This window comes from Oreochromis niloticus, linkage group LG12, assembly GCF_001858045.2.
Source record: "Oreochromis niloticus isolate F11D_XX linkage group LG12, O_niloticus_UMD_NMBU, whole genome shotgun sequence".
Taxonomy (NCBI): domain Eukaryota; kingdom Metazoa; phylum Chordata; class Actinopteri; order Cichliformes; family Cichlidae; genus Oreochromis; species Oreochromis niloticus.
This window is the reverse complement of record NC_031977.2, coordinates 307527-315060: the sequence shown is the minus strand read 5'-3', so window position 1 is coordinate 315060 and position 7534 is coordinate 307527.

Genomic DNA, 7534 nt, shown 5'->3' with positions numbered 1-7534 from the left:
TGAAAAGGCTGAAAATTTTTCAGAAAAGAGGTGAATCAGCAGAATTTCTGCAGAAAAGAAGTAAAGAAGCAGAAACTTGGGCTGAAAAGAGATGAATCAGCAGAGTTTCTGCTGAAAAGAGTTTTTTTTTCTGAAACCAGCCAAAAAAGCTGGAATTTGTGCTGAAAAGGGGTGAAAAAAATCAAAATTTTGCTGAAAAGGGGTGAAGAAGCTAAAGTATACCAAATCAAAGTATTTGTGCCAAAACATAGTGTTTCTGCCATATTGTGGTACTACTACATCACAACATGAATAAGGATTAAAGATGAAAGAAACTGGCAACAAATTCCTCCACTACAAACCAGTCTGATACCACTTCTTTGCAGTGTTCACGTTTACTAAGGCACTACCCAAAAGGCGCCACAAGAGGGCACTCCAACACAACAGATGACCTATGTACACTGATGCACTTAGTAACAGTCAGCCTCCTTGAATTGGCAGAAATACTGTGATTAAGTAGTAATACTATAACATAACAGATATACTGTGATGTTGCAGACATAGTATGTTTTTGCATTACTCATTTGTAGTGAAAGAAATTAGCAATATAAATTACAGGTCTGTGATAGTGTATAAATTTGTAGTGAAAAAAAAAATGTTGACTAAGGTGGGATTGAACCCACGACCTTTGAGCTGCAGAGCCATGTCATTACTTATTCTGCTGAAATTAGCAGAAGCTGCTGAGAATTGTGCTGATAAGAGGTGAAAAGGCTGAAAATTTTGCAGAAAAGAGGTGACTCAGCAGAATTTCTGCAGAAAAGAGGGAAAGAAGCAGAACGTTGCGCTGAAAAGAGGTGAATGAGCAGAATTTCTGCTGAAAAGAGGCAGAACAACCTGGTTCTGCTCAAATTCACCAATCAGAGGTACTGCCTCTGTCTGCTTCATCAGGCTGTGTACTTGTATGTATTTCTGCCATGTTAACAAGAATCTTAGGTCTATATTAGAAAAGCTGCTAAAATCATAAAACTTTGCAGAATTGTAATAAATTAGCAAAATAAATTACAGGTCTGTGATAGTGTATAAATTTGTAGTGAAAAACAAAATGTTGAACAAGGTAGGATTGAACCCACGACCTTTGAGCTGCAGAGCCGTGTCATTACTGATTGCGCCACCTGGAAAAGGGGTGGGTGGCTGAAAGACAGAGACTTGACCAGCAGTTGCTGAAAACAACTGAAAAAGCAGAATTATCTGCTAAAAAAGAGGTGTAGACGCGCTTGATGGAGATGGCTTTATGTGTAAGGGTACACTGAAGAGTGTCAAGAAAGGAGAGTGCATGCAAGCAGGGAAGATGTGTAACAACTGTCACAGGTAGGACTCGAACCTCTGCCACCAGGTCTCACAGAAGCTGCTCAACCCTCTGAGCCAAATGAGGTCTGGTCACAAAGGGGGCGGGTGTCTAAAACACAGAGACTTGAGGAGTCAGAATTAGATCGCGGTGAGAGGTGAAAAACGCCGTTTTTTGGAGTTACAAAATGTCGTGTAACTCAAAAACTAGGAGGGCTAGCAGCATAATTCTTGTACTGGGTGAATCAGCGGACTTTGGTGTATTTTGACTGCGATTTTCATAGCTCTTTGTACCTCCGTCGCGGAGATATGACGAGAGAAGAAACGGCTTCATTTCCAGAGTTTGAAGACTGAGAGAAGGACAGATTTCCACCCCTCAAACAAACGTAACTCATTGCTCAACGGTAAGATGACTGTAAAAACTGCTTCCACTGTGAGTGTCAGCAGTGTCTGAAGATATATTGGCACAAGCCTCATGTCCTAACTTTGTTTTGTTAAAGAGATATGACGATTTGAAAATGCCTCTCATTAGAGAATTTCAGCTCTGAATTTTAAAACCTCCCCATAGACTTTGAATGGGGAGTTTTCAGACCTTGTGTCACTTCGAGGCAAATTGCGAAAAAACGGTAAATCTCACAATAAAGATAGTGACATTGCCTGAAAGCCAGCAAAAATACCTACGTTTTGATGTATAATTTGTGGGGGTTGAGTGGAAATTGAGTGAGTAGCAAGAAGTTGTTGGAACATGAAGAGAAAATTCAGAATGGACGAGTGTACACTCTGAGTTAATTGCATAGCAACCATAGCAACGCATGTATTTTCTGAAAAATCACAATTTTGCAACTGAAAACTTAAAGAGGGATAAGATTAAAACGGTAGAAGATCTGAAAAAGCTGAATTATACAGGAATAGGCCAATAATTTGAGAACATTTTAAATTTTGAATGGAGTTTCTAGGTGAAAGTATGAGGAAGTAGTTAAGTTTCAAAACCAAGCAAGTTTTAGCAGAATTGTGGAAGTTTTCCATTCATTTCAATGGGACAAATTAAAGGAAAAAAGTGTAATTTTTAAAAAGTATAATAGTAATAAACACCAAAAGATATAGCTGGAATTAGCAGAAAGAGCAGAACAGTTTAGAGTTTGAACGGAGAAAATCGGCTGAAAACTGAGGGAGTAGTTAAGTGCCGAAAAACGGGGGAGCAACTTGAAGAATAAAGTTTAAAGAGAAACAGGAACTCAATAGTGTGGATGCCTTTGAGGGCATCCACACAACTAAATTAAACCACATGTCAAGGTTGGCTGAAGGAGAACCCAAATGCCAGACTTTTAGAATGGAGAAAGTGTGTTTATTTACAGAGAAAACAGCGCCAACAATCCACAGTGTGTGCTCTCCCAATTCCCCGTGCCGTGATTCCTCTCCGTGATGCGTGGTAGTGCTTCGTCCTCCTCGGTGCCTGTGTTCAACATTGTGCTGCTCCCTCCACACGTTTCTGTAATCACATTGGAAACAAGAGATGCCACAATGAGTACCGTCCCATCCACCGGCCGACTAAACACATTAACCATTCCAACAAGAGAGTAATTGAAACCACAAGCTGTGCACTAACTGTATTTCTAGTTTAACAATCCCGCACCGACTGCTGCTCCACTGCTCTCTTAAGTAGAGCTCCTTGATTAGGTAGATCAGCAACAGGTGAGTGATTATCACAGGTGTGGCTGGCTCCAAGGCAGGGACTCTCCAGGCCCAGTGTGGACAGCAAAAACGTAGACTTTCTAAAACAATGACGCATGTTAGTCATGTGATGCAGTCATGTGACCAATTAAACCAAGATAGCAGAGGGCATTACACAGCAATTGTTTTGTTTGAGCCCTATTAAAGATTAATATCACTCTGTACATGCTCCAGATAGCTTTTCTTCAAATTCTTTAATTCTAACTCGCTTTTGCAACTTTGTACTTTTGTGTTACTCGCAGCAACAACTCCACCTCATTGTTAGTCCATTTCAAAAACTCGGTGCTTTTCCTCGACATTTTGCCGCGATGTTTCAGAGAGCCAGAAAGTAAATACACGGCTGACAGAAATGAGGCAGGTCGAATCTTCTTGCGTTTCACACATGCGCAGGACTGAAACGTAAGCGTTTTCGGCTGTTTCAATGTGGACGCACAACTCTGTGAAAACGACTGAAAACGACAGTGTGGACGCGGAGCGTTTTCCGACGAAAACGCCGTTTTCGGGCTAGTGTGGACGTAGCCTCATACTGTGATGGTACTATATCCTCCCTGCTGTAGGTGTATATCCCAGCAGTTTGAGGCTGAGGCTCAGGCTGTGGGAGACTTCCCATGATGCACTGAGCATTTTTCCCCCACTAACCTCCTTTCAGTACCATTGCCTTTATATGCCAGTGCTGCATGTCGTGTCTACTTTTGGCTACTCTTTCCCATTTAAAAAGGAATTCCTCCAACCCTTCATTGTCAAGTGGGATTGTCTGATCCTTGGAGTTCTCTCTCTGCCACAATACACCCGCAACCAACGCAGGCACATCGAGTACATATGAAACTCCATACAGAAAAACCGGCTGGCTTGAACTAGAGCCCTTCTGTGAGGCAACAGTGTGAAGCAGTGCATCTCTGAACACTGAATTTGAATGTTACAGTAAATCACTTTCTGTCACGGTTCTGGGTCATTTTGACCCAGCTTTCTGTTTCTCATGTTTTGGTGTTTTTCTAGATTATGATTATGTTCTGATTAATCAGTGATACTGTTTTGATTATGATTATTATTTAGTAGGTTTTGGTCAGTGTCTAGTCTGTCTCTCTCTGTCTAGTCCGTGTCTTAGTAAAGTATGTTTTGTTTCCTGTTTTACTTTGAAGGATCATGGTCTTGTGTGATGTCAGTGTGTTCAATTTTACCTCTCCCCTGTCTTGTTAGTCCAATTTCTCCCAGCTGTGTCTCCCTCCTGTTGCCCATTCCCTGATTACTTCCCTGTGTATATAGCCCTGTGTTTTCCTGTGCTCTCTGTCGTGTCGTACCCTCCACTAGCTGTGTGTTTTGCCTCCGTGTTTCCAGTGTTTAGTCTCCAGCTCCTGTTTAGTAGTGATGGGTAGATGAGGGCTCGTGAAGCGTTTCAGCACATTCCCCAAACTGTATCAATACTGTGTCGACACAGTGTTGCTGTTTTGCTCCATACTGACACCTGCTGGACCTTAAATATCATTGCAGGGAACTTACTTGAGACTCACAACAGACACTGATTCAATGACATAGTCATACGTGTATACACTGTAAGGTATTGTACTTTCCATGGAATCATTTTATGTGTTTTACATTGCAAATATTGTAGACATCTATAAAATATATTGTGAATGACATAAAGTAAAAATTAAAATGAAAGTATTGTGAATATAATATTACCCATTTAAATGTAATTGATTCAGAGTTTATTATAAATTTCTATTCAGAAAAATAAGTTTATCCAATGTTTTTGCATTCAGTCTATTGCGGGGGGTTTTCACACCATTTCCCCAGCTTTGGAAAACTCACAGCCACAGATGAAGCTGGGGTACACAAAAGCTGTAAAGTCAGGTGGAAAAGGTTCTGATAAGATGTCTTCCTATTCCCCCAGTACCTTAAAGGATCCTCTAATCTTGGAATGTTTCTCTCCGACACTCTCCACAATACTAAGGGGTTGGCAGTCCTTTATAATAAACTTCAGGACTGCCTGGTCCAGAACAGTCTTCCTAGATGCTTGATTTCAAAATAATAAAACACATATTAATAAAAAAAAAGAAAAGTGTTGATAAAGCTGTTCAGTGTCAATATAGGCCGACCTGTGTTCATTCTCAGTGTGTTTGTCTCCTCATTTTCATGTTTGGCTCTGTAATGCCTCTGTAACACTGAGGAGGTGCTTTTGTTTGTAAGAAAGCTCTGCAGAACAGATGCGACATTTAACCTGCATAAAATGAAATAAATAATTTACACTGCAGGTCACATTGCTGTTTTTCCTATTCTGATAGATTACACTGAAACAAAGACAGACAAACTATTTGCAGTTAAAAGATCAAAATGATCCCACACAGCAGAAACATTTCCATTTTGTTATGGAAAGATGTGTATTTTTATTTATCTTTGCGAGACTCAATTTGTGGGGGGGTTTTGGTGGCGACTCGTTCCGTTGACAGATGCGGATGCGGTACCTTTTAAACACAGCTTGGCACGTTGGTAATGAGCGATACAGCAGCTGTATCGATCACGTGACTTTTTCTTAAAGCGACGCATGCACCGATACAGGCATCGCTAGGTGAGCTTGATACATGCGCCGGTGCGTCAGTGTTGCTGGACCCATCACTACTGTTTAGTATTCCAGTTCCCGTGTTTTATTCCTCCAGGGTTTTTGTTTGTCTTTTGGTGAGTTTAGTTAAGTAAGAGGTTTTTCCCAGCAATAAAGCTGCGCTTTAAGTTGTACTTCCATGTCTGAGTCCTGCATTTTGGATCCACCACTGCTGCTTGCCTGCCTGCCACACAGCCGATCATGACACTTTCTTTAAATTGGCTGCATTTTCAGTGTCCAGGTGTAAGAAATGACCAGCAGAGGGGAGTAAAATCACACACTTCTGTGTGTTAGATACTGTTGCTTCAGTACATCAGTGCTATGACAGCGTGTGAAAAACACGGGAAAGCAAGCTTTAGTTTCTCTTTATCTATTTATCGTGTCCTTAAAGACATTTATGGCCAGACTAATGAAGCAGACAGCTGAGGTCAGGCTGCGTAACTGTGCAATGGATCACTGGCAAAAAGTTCACCTATATACTGTATTTCTATGCCTGTAACCAAAAGTAAATATAACATAAAACATATAAAACAATTAGAATGTGTATCACATGAAATAATTTCAGGAGCATTAGGTAATGTGGGCAGTTAGGACTTGGCCACAACTGATTTTCATGTTCATCCTGAAGGTGTTGGATATTCTTGAAGTCAGTGCAGTCATGCTTATCAACGCACAGCCTGGGAAATCAAATTGGCCGTTTTCTTGCACAATGCACAATGCACTCAGTACTGCATCTGTATAATTCTGATGTCAGAAATGATCAACAACAAAAAGAGCAGAGGCACAGCTGAGCCTACAGGTTCAGCAGGATGTCTGCTCAGACTTCCTTCTCAAAAATAAACATGAATCCAGACGTAAAAGATGAGATTACATGTGCGCTGAGCTGAGCCTAATGACCATAATTTCATAATTTCTCTAGGCAGTGGTCTAATTGGTGTAATTTGTACAATAAATAAAGATGTGCAGAATTATTCTTTACATTCTGTAAAATGCTTTCCACATCATTTTCCATGTAATGATTTTAAATGTTACAAAATCTGTGGAAAACATCAGCACTAACGTCAGCAGACTGCAGTCTGAATGCCAGCAAACAAAAGGTGTCTTTAGACAGCGTCAGTAGGAGGGTCATTAGTGACACATGTTAATGAGCCATGATAAGTGCAGAGGTTATGAGCTGAAGCTTTTTTGTTTGCTTTGTTTATTCATTCACAGGAGTCGCTCACTCTGTTCGTTTGGATCTCTCTGCTGTTTGTGTTCTTAGTACAGGCCGTGAACTCCATCACTGTGCACACACTTGTTCTATCTGTCTACTGTTTTATTTACAATTTATCTGTTTCATACGGCTTCACCACGGCTGCGGTTATTCTTCAACACAGACTGATATCTGTCTGGCAGCTTTCTTTTAATTCCTCCAAGCAGTCTTCAGGAATAGTTTTCGAGGCTTCTTGAAGGACGTTCAAAGCTTTTCTATCAAGATGATCCCACACCTATTCAATGATTTTGAGATCTGGACTCCGGGGAGGCCAGTCTGTTACTGATAATGTTGTGTTGTGTGTTTTCTATCTTGGTATGCAGTTACTGCATTGGTAGCATCTTTGGGATCATTGTCCAATCAGAGACTTTGAAACACAGCCCCAAACCACGACCGAGCCTCCACTGTTTTCCAAAGATGACTGTAGACCAGGGGGTCCCCAATCCCAGTCCGCGAGGGCCGGTGTCCCTGCAGGTTTTAGATCTCACCCTGGGTCAACACACCTGAATCACATGATTAGTTCATTACCAGGCCTCTGGAGAACTTCAAGACATGCTGAGGAGGTCATTTATCCATTTAAATCAGCTGTGTTGGATCAAGGACACATCTAGAACCTGCAGGGACACCGGCCC